At 47.9% G+C, this 13,283-nt stretch overlaps 1 protein-coding gene across 1 annotated transcript in view; it reads right to left on the reverse strand.

The window, feature by feature from the left end:
- Window positions 1–13,283, reverse strand: part of srbd1 (S1 RNA binding domain 1) — a 400,732-nt gene that overhangs the window by 91,798 nt on the left and 295,651 nt on the right. The window lies entirely within an intron of this gene.

A 13,283-nucleotide genomic window follows, 5' to 3' on the forward strand; every position in this document is an offset into this window, starting at 1 on the left:
ACATCAATCTTTAGACTTCTAGGCCTACAAATTGGGTATAGCCCCGCTTGAGGCGTTAGAACTGGCGATGCGCAAAGTTTATAGCCAGACGAAACTTATCGCCGCCTGGCGCGATATTGGGTTGCATCACCCCCAAAGGGGATTGAGGCGCTAAATCAGCCGTTGCACAGTGCTCTTAAGGCGCAAAAGGTCAGGCGCTACTCAATATCGACGCAGACGGGCGCAGCGCAGGTGAACTCAATTACGGGAAAGCACGAGACCTCCAGGCGCCGGCCGGCTCTTAAAGGGGTGGGTCAGTCAGCCTGAGCTTCAACACCCAACGCCCTGTAGGCCTCAGATTCGGCGCTCGCCCTTGTCTGGCGGTACAAACTTGTTCATCATGGAGAAGGTTAGACAGAGAGCAGAGCGCTTCAGCACTGAGGCTCTGGACCACTTGGTGGCTGCAGTTGAACACCGTCGAGAGGTCCTGTATCCGGATAATGGCAAGAGGCCGAATCAGAAGGCTTACCGACGATCTTGGAGGGAGGTTGCTGTGAGGGTCAACTCCAGCAGCATGGCGACCAGGACCCCTGTTCAGTGCAGGAAGAAATTCAACGACCTCACACGGATCGTTAGGGTGAGTGATGGTTTACCAAACTTGTGCTTCCCTCCATCTGCAGCTGACTTCGGGCACCCTGTTGCCATGATGCCCCAATGGCCATCTGTCAGCAAGCACCCATGGCCCTTTCTGGCCACACACATGGACAGATGTCTCAAGGCCTCATGTAAGGGCTCTTGCACCACGGGGGGCATGCGATGAGGTCTCAAGGCCTCGTGTAAGGGCTCTTGCACCATGGGGGGCATGCGATAAGGTCTCAAGGCATCATGTTACAGAACTTCTGCTTCTTTCCCCTGCAGTCCAAGCTGGCGATGATTCGAAAGGAGCAGCGTCGAACCGGTGGCGGACCTCCACAAGTGGTCACTCTCACGGATCTGGAGGAGAGAGTGCACCAGATACTTGGAGGACGTCTGTCTGGTCCTGTGACCACTGCATCTGCTGACCCCATTACCGACAGCGAGGGTAAGACTCTCTCCTTTTTCACCTGTTGCCTTCCACTTGGTCCCCCCGCCAGCATGCATCCTCAGTGTGCAGCCATGTCAGAGCCTTGCCGCAATCTGGCATGCCTTTCAGCAAAGCTGTCCTTTTGCTAAAGCCACTCTTCCACCTCCCACTTTCAGATGAAGCAGCACCAACTCGGGCTCAACGCGCTGAAGCTGCCAGTGCCACCGGAGGCGAGGACCAGGAGGAATCCGGACCAGCCATTGCAGAATCCGGGGAGCTGACACATCTACAGACTGGGGATAGTAGTCCCCTGGAGGGGAGGGGGGGGGGGGCGCTCTGAGGATGAACCAGTTGCCAGACCAAGCGGCATGCAGCCACGCACGAGGGATAGGCAAGTGCAGCCACCGTCTCCCCGCAGGGCAAGGCAGGTCGTGATGACTGCTGCACAGAGTGCAGATGAGGTCCGTCGCCTGGCTGAGATGAGCAAACAGGCCCGGCTCAGACACACGGAGCTGATGGCTGCAGCGGAGAAGATGCCTGAGTCAATAGGTTCATTGGCTAGGAGTATGTTGGACTTCGGGGCAACAATGGAGAGGACTCTGCAGGGCTTTGGGGCAACAATGGAGAGGTCTCTCCAGGTGTTTGGGGAAACAATGGACAGGTCTATCCAGGGCTTCGGGGCAGCAATGGACAGGACTATCCAGGGCTTCAGCCCAACAATGGAGAGGACTGTCCACGGCTTTGAGTCGGCTATGGAAAGGACTGTTCAGGGCTTCGGACAATCCTTGGAAAGGTCTGTGCAGGGCTTGTCCGAGGCAGTGGAGCGGTCGGCACCTGCCTTGTCCGAAGCAATGGGAAGAACTGTCCAGGCCTTCTCCGAAGCACTGGCACCTGGCACACAGGTCCTCACTGTTGCCACGCAGTCACTTGCTGGGCTCCTCCACAGCCAGATTGACGCAACGCGATCTCTCACTGCAGCCACCCTCTCTGCATCAGACAGGATCACCCCGGGCCCTTCCACTCCCGTACAAGGCCAGGAATCAGTGGAGCATGCGATTGTGGTGGATGAGCCGAGCCGCTCCCCTCAGATAGCCAGTGTGTCGTCCGACCATGGTGCAGGTGTCCTCTCTCGGCAGGAGACCATTGCACATGCCAGCGCTGGGACGCCTGCATTGCAGCTGCCACCACCTGCAGGCCACACTGCTTCCAGCCATGGTCACAGCAAGCATCCTGCGTCCGCACCCTCCAAACCCAGAGGTCAGCCAGGCCGTCCCTCAGGGGCTTCTGCGCTTCCAGACAGTCAGGAGGCGTCCCCCCAGCCTTGAACCCGCCACTGGGGTCCAATTACATAGGAGCAGCAGGGAGGGAAGGGGCCGGGCGCGAAAGAGAAGTCGTTCTCCCTCAAGGGGCCAGTTGTAGAGGGAGGTGCTGAGACGTTTGTTTGTCCAAATTCAAGGACACCCTCACCTGCTGTTATATTTGCAGAAGGTTGGTTGAGTTTTGCGGCTTTGCTGAACAGTTCACAGTTATTTTGAACGTTATGGTTTCTGCTGACATTACGTTGTTTAGCTGTAATGAAAGACTTTTGTGCCAATAAACAGAAGTTTCAATGTGGCATGGTGCATGTGACTACTTTCAGTGATGCTGGCATTCAGAGGCCCTCAAACATCCAAAGTGCGCATGAGTTAAGACTCTCATCATTCCGCCACAAGGGTGTCGACAGGAGTCCAGAGGAGCCTCTGACGTATGGACCTTCCACTTTCAGCAGCCCTTCCATCTTCCTCCTCCTCCTCCGCCTGCTCTTCCTCCTCCTCCTCATACTCCTCCTCCTCATACTCCGCCTGCTTGTGCAGGGTCCGAGGGAAGGTAATGAATTGACGCGTTCGCCTATAAAGGGCATCTGTCACTTGCCGGATGCAACAGTGGACTGCAGCCTGAGTGACAGTCGCATTGTCCCCAATGGCTGACTGAAAGGATCCGTTGGCATAAAAATGGAGGCCATCAGTCAGTTTAGCCATCACGGACAGAGAGGTTCTGCAGCGTTCACGCGGCTGCAGATCCTGACCAAGCAGGTGGCACAGATCAGTAACAATGTCCCTCCAGATTCGGATCCTTTCCAAACACTGCTCCTCCGACATGTCAAGGCTTGTCACCTGCTGCCTAAAGGCCCTCGCAGCATCCCGTCGGATTGGCTGACCTCCATTGCCCCTCCTCCTTCTGGCCAATCCCGGCCCTCTCTCCCGCCGTCTCTCTGCCCCTTCACAGTGTTGGGCGATGAGGCCGTCGCCCTCCAAACAAGCTCCCATTCCGATGCCAGTTGGTCAAAAGGCTTTTAGGTGTTGTGCTGCAAGTGCTTCGGACAGGGTTGAAGGTCCCAAGTACTGTAAAGCTAAATTCCCAGAACTCCGCTCCACATTAGCTCGCCAACTCTCTCTAGCAGCGATCGCAATGAGCAGGCCAAGTGGCAGAAGATTCTGCACTAGAGCTGTCCCCTTTAAATAGCGCCCCCCTACTCCGAGAAGGGCCCGTTAGCCCTCCCTCGAACTGTCACTAATAGCGCTGGGCGCTAAGGCTCCGGGCGCCAAGGCTCCGGGCGCCACCCAATATGCGCTCAGGCGCTCCTAAAAGGCGTTGCACACTGAAATGACGTCATGAGCTGCTTGCGCTTGCGGGCGCGCGCAAACACTTAGCGCAGGCGCTAAATGTATAGTCAATACCTGAGTTGGCGCTATCTTCATAGCGTCCGCCCCAACATAACGCTTCGCCCCAATTCTAGGTCTCTTTAGGCGCTCAGCGCCGGCGCTACCAACCCAATTTCTAGGCCCTAGCATCTAAGTGGCTGAATAAATAGCATTTGGAGTCATTTTAAGTCAGTCAATCAGGTACCAATGAGTTCAATATTAGTTCCTTTGAAAAAAGAAAAGTAAGACTTGCGGAATTCCTAAAATGCATCCAGGAGAACTTTTTTTAGCCAGTATGTAGCAAGCCCAACAAGGGAGGGGGCGGTTCTGGACTTAGTTTTAGGGAATGAAGCTGGGCAGGTAGAAGGCGTATCAGTGGGGGAGCATTTTGGTGCTAGTGACCATAATTCAGTTAGATTTAAGATAGTTATGGAAAAGGGCAAGGATAAACCAGGAATAAAAATTCTAAATTGGGGAAAAGCAAATTTTGCTCAGCTCAGAGGGGATTTAGCCAGTGTGGACTGGAAACAGCTACTTGAAGGTAAATCAGTGTCAGAGCAGTGGGAGGCATTCAAGGAGGAGATCCGGAGGGTTCAGACCAAATATGTGCCCTTAAAGAAAAAAGGTGGAACTAACAAATCTAGAGCCCCCTGGATGTCTAGAGACATACAGGGTAGGATAAAGAAAAAAAGGGAGGCGTATGACAGATACCGAGGGCTAAATACTCCAGAATTTTTAGAGGAGTACAGAAAGTGCAGGGGTGCAATTAATAATATTAGGAAAGCAAAGAGAGCATGAAAAATTCTTGGCAAGTAAAATCAAGGAAAACCCAAAGATGTTTTATAAATATATTAAGAGTAAGAGGATAACTAAAGAAAGGGTAGGGCCTATTGGAGATCATGAGGGTAATCTGTGTGTGGAGGCGGGAGACGTCGGTAGGGTTCTTAATGAATACTTTGCGTCTGTTTTCACAAAGGAGAGGGGCGAAGCAGACATTACTATCGGGGGGGGGGGGGGGGGGAGGAGTGTGAAATATTAGATGAAATAAACATAGTGAGAGAGGAAGTATTAAGGGGTTTAGCAGCTTTAAAAGTGGATAAATCCCAGGCCCGGATGAAATGTATCCCAGGCTGTTAAGCGGAGCAAAAGGAGAAATAGCAGAGGCCCTGACCATCATTTTTCAATCCTCTCTGGCTTCAGGTGTGGTGCTGGAGGACTGCTAATGTGGTACCCTTGTTTAAAAAGGGAGCAAAGGATAGAACGAGTAATTACAGGCCAGTCAGCCTAACCTCGGTGGTGGGAAAATTATTGGAAAGAATTCTGAAGGACAGGGTAAATCTTCATTTAGAAAGACACAGATTAATCAAGGATAGTCAGCAAGGATTTGTTAAGGAAAGGTCGTGTCTGACAAACTTGATTGAATTTTTTGAGGTGGTAACAAGGAGGGTAGATGAGGGTAGTGCATTTGATGTAGTGTATATGGACTTTTGATAAGGTTCCACATGGCAGACTGGTCACGAAGTTAAAAGCCCAAGGGATCCAGGGCAAAGTGTCAAGTTGGATTCAAAACTGGCTCGGATACAGGAAGCAGAGGGTAATGGCTGATGGGTGTTTTTGTGACTGGAAGGCTGTTTCCAGTGGGGTTCCGCAGGGCTCAGTACTTGGTCCCTTGCTTTTTGTGGTATATATCAACGATCTTGACTTGAATATAGGGGGTATGATTAAGAGGTTTGCAGATGATACTAAAATTGGCTGTGTGGTTGATACTGAAGAAGGAAGCTGTAGACTGCAGGAAGATATCAATAAATTGGTTAGGTGGGCTGAACAATGGCAAATGGAATTCAATCCGGAGAAGTGTGAAGTAATGCATTTGGGGAGGGCTAACAAGGAAAGGGTTTACACATTAAATGGTAGGACACTGAGTAGTGTAGAGGAACAAAGGGACCTTGGAGTGCATGTCCACAGATCCCTGAAGTTAGCAGGCCAAGTAGATAAGGTGGTTAAGAAGGCACACGGAATGCTTGTATTCTATGCCATGGCTAATAAAGGCAAGAGCAGGGGGGTTATGCTTCAACTGTATAAAACACTAGTTAGGCCTCAGCTAGAGTTCTGCATGCAGTTCTAGTCACCACATTACAGGAAAGATGTGATTGCACTAGAGAGGGTACAGAGGAGATTTACAAGGATGTTGCTGGGAGTAGAGAATCTTAACTATGAGGAAAGACTGGATAGGCTGGGTCTGTTTTCCTTGGAACAGAGGAGGCTGAGGGGAGACCTTATTGAGGTGTATAAAATTATGAGGGGCCTAGATAAAGTGGATAGAAAGGACCTATTTCCCTTAACAGAGGGGTCAAAACCAGGGGGTACAGATTTAAAATAATTGGGGGAAGGTTTGGAGGGGATTTGAGGGGAAATTTCTTCACCCAGAGGGTTGTGGGGGTCTGGAACTCACTGCCTGAAAGGGTGGTAGTGGCAGGAACCCTAACTACATTTAAAAAGTACTCGGATGTGCACTTGGGATGCTCTAACCTGCAGGGCTACAGACTAAGAGCTGGGAAGTGGGGTTAGACTGGATACCTCTTTGTTGGCCGGCGCGGACACGATGGGCCGAAATGGCCTCGTCCGTGCTGTAACTTTCCATGATTCTATGATTTATATACTGTAGCGCCTTTCACGACCACTGGATGTCTCAAAACGCTTTACAGTCAATGAAGTACTTTTGAAAACGAATGGTGGGCATTAGGAAGGACAAAGGAAAACTTGCCATTGGTCAGTACCAATTTAAAGTTTTAAATGAAATTAGAACAGGGCAAAAGTTAAACTATTCTGAAGGAGCAAGTTTCTGCTGCCTTAGAAATTCTAGACATAAAAGAGGCAAATTTTCTTATAGGTAGATACCACAAATCATGCTTTAAAAACAATCATCCACAAGAGATTGGCACCTTATAGAACTGATCAACCCCCTTCCTTTACTGCTAGTCATCTTCTGGCACCACAAATAATTTCTGCCACAATTTCAATCATTTAATTAATTCCTTGTCTTAAATCATTCAGTTTCTGTCATTTTCTCCCAGCGCTCAAGACTCCAAGTCCTTTCAAGACCAGGACTTTTCTCAGCATGCTGTGATCTCAGTAAATTGTGTCAGGTAGCGCTGCTTTTCTTATATATCAAAAACACAATAACAATCATAACTACAGCATAAAATAAGGTTTCAAATCATTTAAATAGTTGGATTTTTGACTAAAATGATCACAGTGTCAATTAATTATTACAATTAAATGAAACACCATCGAAAACCCTGGGCATGATTACATGCAACACTTGTGTGTCATGCAAGAGGCTGAATTGTGGTGTAAATGATGTACATCCTACACAAATTACTATGACCTCATTCACCACTGACAAAGGTTGTCCTACTCTATTTATCTGCTCCTGCTATGATAGGCCATATATGACCTGCAGTACCCACTGGCAGGAACTGACATAGCTTGTACAGTAGCAGAGGACAGTTGAACAGCTTTTACCCATGGAGTGTAAGTCTTGAACTATTAGCAGCAATATAAATCTTGCTGTAATTACACCAGAAACATTGGGCCGGATTTTCCGATGAGTTGCGCTTTCTGCACAACTTCTGCCTGCTGAAAGCCTTTAAAAATCTTACGCCTGGTAAAAGCAGACGTAAGGCCTGCTTTCACCAGCATAAGAGGAGTTTTTAAAAAAATGTAAAAAATTTTCACTGACTTATAATTTTAAAATGGTTTTAAAAAAGGTAAGTTTACTTTTAGCACCATAAAAAACTTGAATTCTTTTTTCAAAAAATTAATTTAAAAAAATTTAATGTAATTTTAATTACGTGATTTAAAAAGAAATTTTATTTAATGTTTAACTTTTTTAAGTGATCCCCATTCATACTTTTGACAGATCTGTGCGTAAAGACCTGTCAAAAGTGTGAAGGGGGATTCCCTTCTTTGATTGGTTCCCCGTAGCCCACGTGATTCCAGGGACGCTTGCGAACCGCATGTGCCCCTGAGCATTTCCAAGAGCAGAGGCCCAGGATCGCAAGCCTCGGGACCAACGGAGCCAGCAGGTAAGTTCGTAGATTTTTTTCCCCGATCGGAGGCACCCGCACGTAGGAAGCCTCCGATCGGAAATTCAGGCCCATTATTCAAATCTGTAATTTTTCTTAAATTTGTATGTTTGATCTTGTAGATTTTCTTTTAAATTTAAAGTTGCCTCGCCTACTGCCCAAATTTACATTTACTCCCATCAGGTCCAGCAGGGAGCAGGTCTTCTTCTAGGAGGCTGCAGATGTCTGCCAACACCCGACGCAACAACCTGAGCCTCCGGAAGCACTGCTGTTCCAACAGGTCAAGGAAGCTCAGCCTCTGCTTGTACACCCTGTTTCGAAGGTGTTGCCCCCCTCTATGATGTCCAGGGAAAAACACAAGGGAGAAGGAGAGAACCAGAGGTGGACCTCCACAGATCTCACAACTGCCAACTGTCGAGGAGGAAGTGCTGGAGATCAGTGGCATCTCGGCGTCCCAGGAGACTTGGACCATCCAGCTACCTGGTGACAGAATGAAATATAATGCACACACATCTCACACAACACTCAGTCATGTTGACTTGATTTCAGCAGCGAGTGAAATATGATCACCTTCATCATGATAAGTTGCAACATCTTGCCTTGCCAGCACTAATTCATATCTTTTCTATCTATCTGACAGGGCCTTCACGCGTGCAGCAGGAGTCCACGGACCTCGCAGATGATGAATCCTCAGAGGAGTTGATTGCTTCTGAGGGTGCACAGTCACAGGGCTCTTGCTTACCATGCTCCAGCTCAGATACTCGCACTTTGGTGGGACCAGTTAGAAAGATAGTTGGGTTTTCACCTGGTAACTCACACTTCACAAGTGAGCAAGAGCAGGCAGTGATGCCAGGGACAGCTGTGTAGAGTCAGCTTCAGAGGGCACAGCCCTCGCTTCAAGCTCTACTCAGCTGGACGCAGATGCTGTATCCCAGGAGCCGTTGATGAAAATGATAATCATTGAACCACCAGAAAATGTGTGTTGTATTAACAGGCCTTCCAAGCACACTGTCCACGATTGGAGAGAGAATGGAGGAGACTGGCTCAAGCGTGAGTGGGTTGATGTAGCAGCGCATTGTGACGATGTCTTCTTGCATAGATAGAGAGGCCTCGCAGACTCTGGATGCCAACATGTCTGGCGCCTCACTGATCTGCACCAAGTTGTTCTCCAGCCGCGTGGTAGCAGTGAAGTGTGGCTAGCCCATGAGAGGGCTGATGCTGAAAGGGGACATGGAAGTGGGGACTCCACTCAAAGCACTTCCACTTCTCACCCGCTGCCGCCCCCGGTCACCCCACCAGTCAGTACCGGACATGCTGCCTCCTGTCCCGATGGCCAAGTCTGCCTCTGCACAGATGCAGGTTGTGCAGTCTTTGGCTGGGCTCTCACAGGCTCTAAAACCCAGAGCAGGAATCTAAGCAGCCTGCCTTACCTCTGCTGAAACCATAGATATTGCACCACGTAGGAGTGGTAGGAAAAGGAATAGTTAAGCTTTGTAGTTCACCAAGGGAATGCACATGGGTGTATGAGAAAATGTCATATTGTGAAGTTTCCATTCTTTACTAGAATCACATAAAATGTATTACTTCACACCACTTCCCGTGTTGCCCATTTTTGGTTGCCGATTGGCAACTCACTGTTTCACTTGCTTGATGATGAATGGGAAGTCATGAACTGACTGGGACCAATGGGGAGGGGTGTGCAATGGGTGGTTGGTTGTTTGCAGGAGTGCTTTGCATCAGTGGCATTGTAGGTGTGGGGGGGGGGGTGGTGTTGCATACATTTTTTTATTTGTTTATAGGATGTGGACGTCGCTGGTGAAGCCAGCATTTATTGCCCATCCCTAGTTATCCTCGAGAAGTGGTGGTGAGCCACCTTCTTGAACCGCTGCAGTCCGTGTGGTGAAGGTACTCCCACAGTGCTGTTAGGGAGGGAGTTCAAGGATTTTGAACCAGCGACGATGAAGGAACGGCAATGTACTTCCAAGTCAGGATGGTGTGCGACTTGGAGGGGAACTTGGAGGTGGTGGTGTTCCCATGCGCCTGCTGCTCTTGTCCTTCTAGCTGGAAGAAGTTGCGAGTTTGGGAGGTGCTGCCAAAGAAGCCTTGGTGAGTTGCTGCAATGCATCTTGTAGATGGTATACATTGCAGACACGGTACGCCGGTGGTGGAGGGAGTGAATGTTTAAGGCGGTGGATGGGGTGCCAATCAAGTGGGCTGCTTTGTCTTGGATGGTGTCGAGCTTCTTGAGTGTTGTTGGAGCTGCATTCATCCAGGCAAGTGGAGAGTATTCCATCACACTCCTGACTTGTGCCTTGTAGACGGTGGAAAGGCTTTGGGGAGTCAGGTGGTGAGACACCTGCCACAGAATTCCCAGCCTCTGACCTGCTCTTATGGCCACAGTATTTATGTGGCAGGTCCAGTTAAGTTTCTGGTCAATGGTGACCCCCAGGATATTGATGATGGGGGATTCGGCGATGGTAATGCCGTTGAATGTCAATGGGCAGTGGTTAGACGCTCACTTGTTGGAGATAGTCATTGCCTGGCACTTGTCCAACAGGTACGAGATACTTGCTCCGTGTGGACGAGAGCAGGGACTGCAGGGAGGATGAGCAAACTGGCCACAGCACCATGGTACAGGGGGCCATTCAAGGTGGGGGAGTAAAAAGAAATGTTGTAGTGATTGGGGACAGTATAGTGAGGGGGATAGATACTGTTCTCTGCAGCCGAGAGTGAGAGTCCCGAAGGCTGTGTTGCCTGCCCGGTGCCAGGGTTAAGGACATTTCCTCTGGGCAGGAGAGGAACTTGGGAGTGGGAGGGGAAAGATCCAGTTGTCGTGGTCCATGTAGGTACCAACGACATAGGTAGGACAAAGAAAGAGGTTCTGCTGAAGGAGAATGAGCAGCTAGGGGCTAAATTAAAAAACAGAACCACAAAGGTAATAATCTCTGGATTACTACCTGAGCTACGAGCAAATTGGCATAGAGTAAATAAGATCAGAGAGATGAATGCGTGGCTCAAAGATTGGTGTGGGAGAAATGGGTTTCGATTCATGGGGCACTGGCAAGAGTACTGGGGAAAGAGGGAGTTGTTCCGTTGGGACGGGCTTCACTTGAACCATGCTGGGACCAGTGTCCTGGCGAATCGAATAACTAGAGCTGTAGATAGGGCTTTAAACTAAATAGTGGGGGGGGAGGATTCATGTGAGGGGAAATTTCAAAAGTCAAAGAGAAAGGAGAAGGCAATAGTGCAGGGTAGCGATAGGGGCAATGATAACCAGAGTGTGACAGGGAGGGACAGAGCGTGTAAACATAAGAGTGCATCAGAAAGTAGAGTCAGAGTAGGGAAAAATGGTAAAAAGACAAAATTAAAAGCTCTTTATCTGAATGCACGCAGCATTCATAATAAGATAGATGAGTTGACGGCACAAATAGAAATAAATGGGTATGATCTGATTGCCATTACAGAGACGTGGTTGAAAGGTGACCAAGGCTGGGAACTGAATATTCAGGGGTATATGACATTTCAGAAGGATAGGCAGAAAGGAAAAGGAGGTGGGGTAACTCTGTTAATAAAGAATGAGATCAGTGCAGTAGTGAGAAATGGTATTGGCTCAGAAGATCAAGGCGTAGAATCAGTTTGGGTGGAGATAATAAGAAATAATAAGGGAAAGAAGTCATTGTGGGAGTAGTCTATAGGCCCCTAACAGTAGCTATACTGTAGGACAGAATATAAATCAAGAAATAATGGAGGCTTGTAAGAAAGGTACTGCAATAATCATGGGTGATTTTAATCTTCAAATAGATTGGACAAATCAAATTGGCAAAGGTAGCCTTGAGGAAGAGTTCATAGAGTGCATTCGGGATAGTTTCTTAGAACAATACATTGTGGAACCAACCAGGGAGCAGGCTATTTTAGATCTGATGCGTAATGAGATAGGATTAATTAATGATCTCATAGTAAAGGATCCTCTAGGGAAGAGTGATCGGACTTTCAAATTCAGTTTGCTAGTGCCCTGAACTTACTTAAAGGCAATTACAAAGGTATAAAGACAGAGTTGGCTAAAGTGGACTGAGAAAATAGATTAAAGGGTAAGACGGTAGATAAGCAGTGGCAGATATTTAAGGAGATATTTCATAACTCTCAGCAAAGATATATTCCAGTGAAAAAGAAAGACTCTAAGAGAAGAATGAACCATCTGTGGCTAACTAAGGAAGTTAAGGATGGTATCAAATTGAAAACAAAGATATACAATAATGTGAAGATTAGTGGTAGGCCAGAGGATTGGGAAATCTTTAGAAATCTGCAAAGGACGACTAAAAAAACAATAGAGAGAGAGAAAATAGATTATGAGAGTAAACTTACAAACAGTAAGAGCTTCTACAGGTATATAAAAAGGAAGAGCGTAACTAAAGTAAACATTGGTCCCTCAGAGGATGAGACTGGGGAATTAATAATGGGAAACAGGGAAATGGCAGAGACTTTGAACAAATATTTTGTATCGGTCTTCACGGTAGAAGACACTAAAAGCATCCCAAATAATAATAGATAATCAAGGGGCTATAGGGAGGGGGGAACTTAAAACAATCACCATCACTAGAGAAAAAGTACTAGGCAAACTTATGGGACTAAAGGTGGACAAGTCCCCTGGACCTGATGGCCTGCATCCTAGGATCTTAAAAGAAGTGGCTGCAGAGATAGTGGATACATTGGTTGTAATCTACCAAAATTCCCTGGATTCTGGTCCCAGCAGATTGGAAAACCGTAAGTGTAACACTCCTATTTAACAAAGGAGGGAGACAGAAAGCAGGAAACTATAGACCAGTTAGCCGAACATCTGTCATTGGGAAAATGCTGGAGTCCATTATTAAGGAAGTACTTAGTAGCAGGGCATTTAAAAAATCAAGCAGAGTCAGCATGGTTTTATGAAAGGGAAATCCTGTTTGACAAATTTGCTAGAGTTCTTTGAGGATGTAACGAGCAGGGTGGATAAAGGGGAACCTGGGTATTTGGATTTCCAGAAGGCATTTGATAAGGTGCCACATAAAAGGCTACAGCACAAGAGCTCATGGGATTTGGGGGTAATATATTAGCATGGATAGAGGGTTGTCTAACTAACAAGAAACAGAGTCAGGATAAATGGGTAATTTTCAGGTTGGCAAACTGTAACCAGTGGGGTGCCACAGGGATCAGTGCTGGGGCCTCAGCTGTTTACAATCTATATTAATGACTTGGACAAAGGGACCAAGTGTAATGTAGCCAAATTTGCTGATGATACAAAGGTAGGTGGGAAAGCAATTTGTGAAGAGGACACAAAGGCCTAGAAATTGGGTATAGCCCTGCTTGAGGTGTTAGAACTGGCGCTGCGCAAATTTTATAGCCAGACGAAACTTATCGCTGCCTGGCGAGATATTGGGTTGCATCGCCCCCAAAGGGGATTGAGGCGCGAAATCAGACGTTGCATGGGGCTCCTAA

This window comes from Somniosus microcephalus, chromosome 3, assembly GCF_052327205.1.
Source record: "Somniosus microcephalus isolate GS21.2 chromosome 3, FLI_Smic_1.0, whole genome shotgun sequence".
NCBI classification, from domain to species: domain Eukaryota; kingdom Metazoa; phylum Chordata; class Chondrichthyes; order Squaliformes; family Somniosidae; genus Somniosus; species Somniosus microcephalus.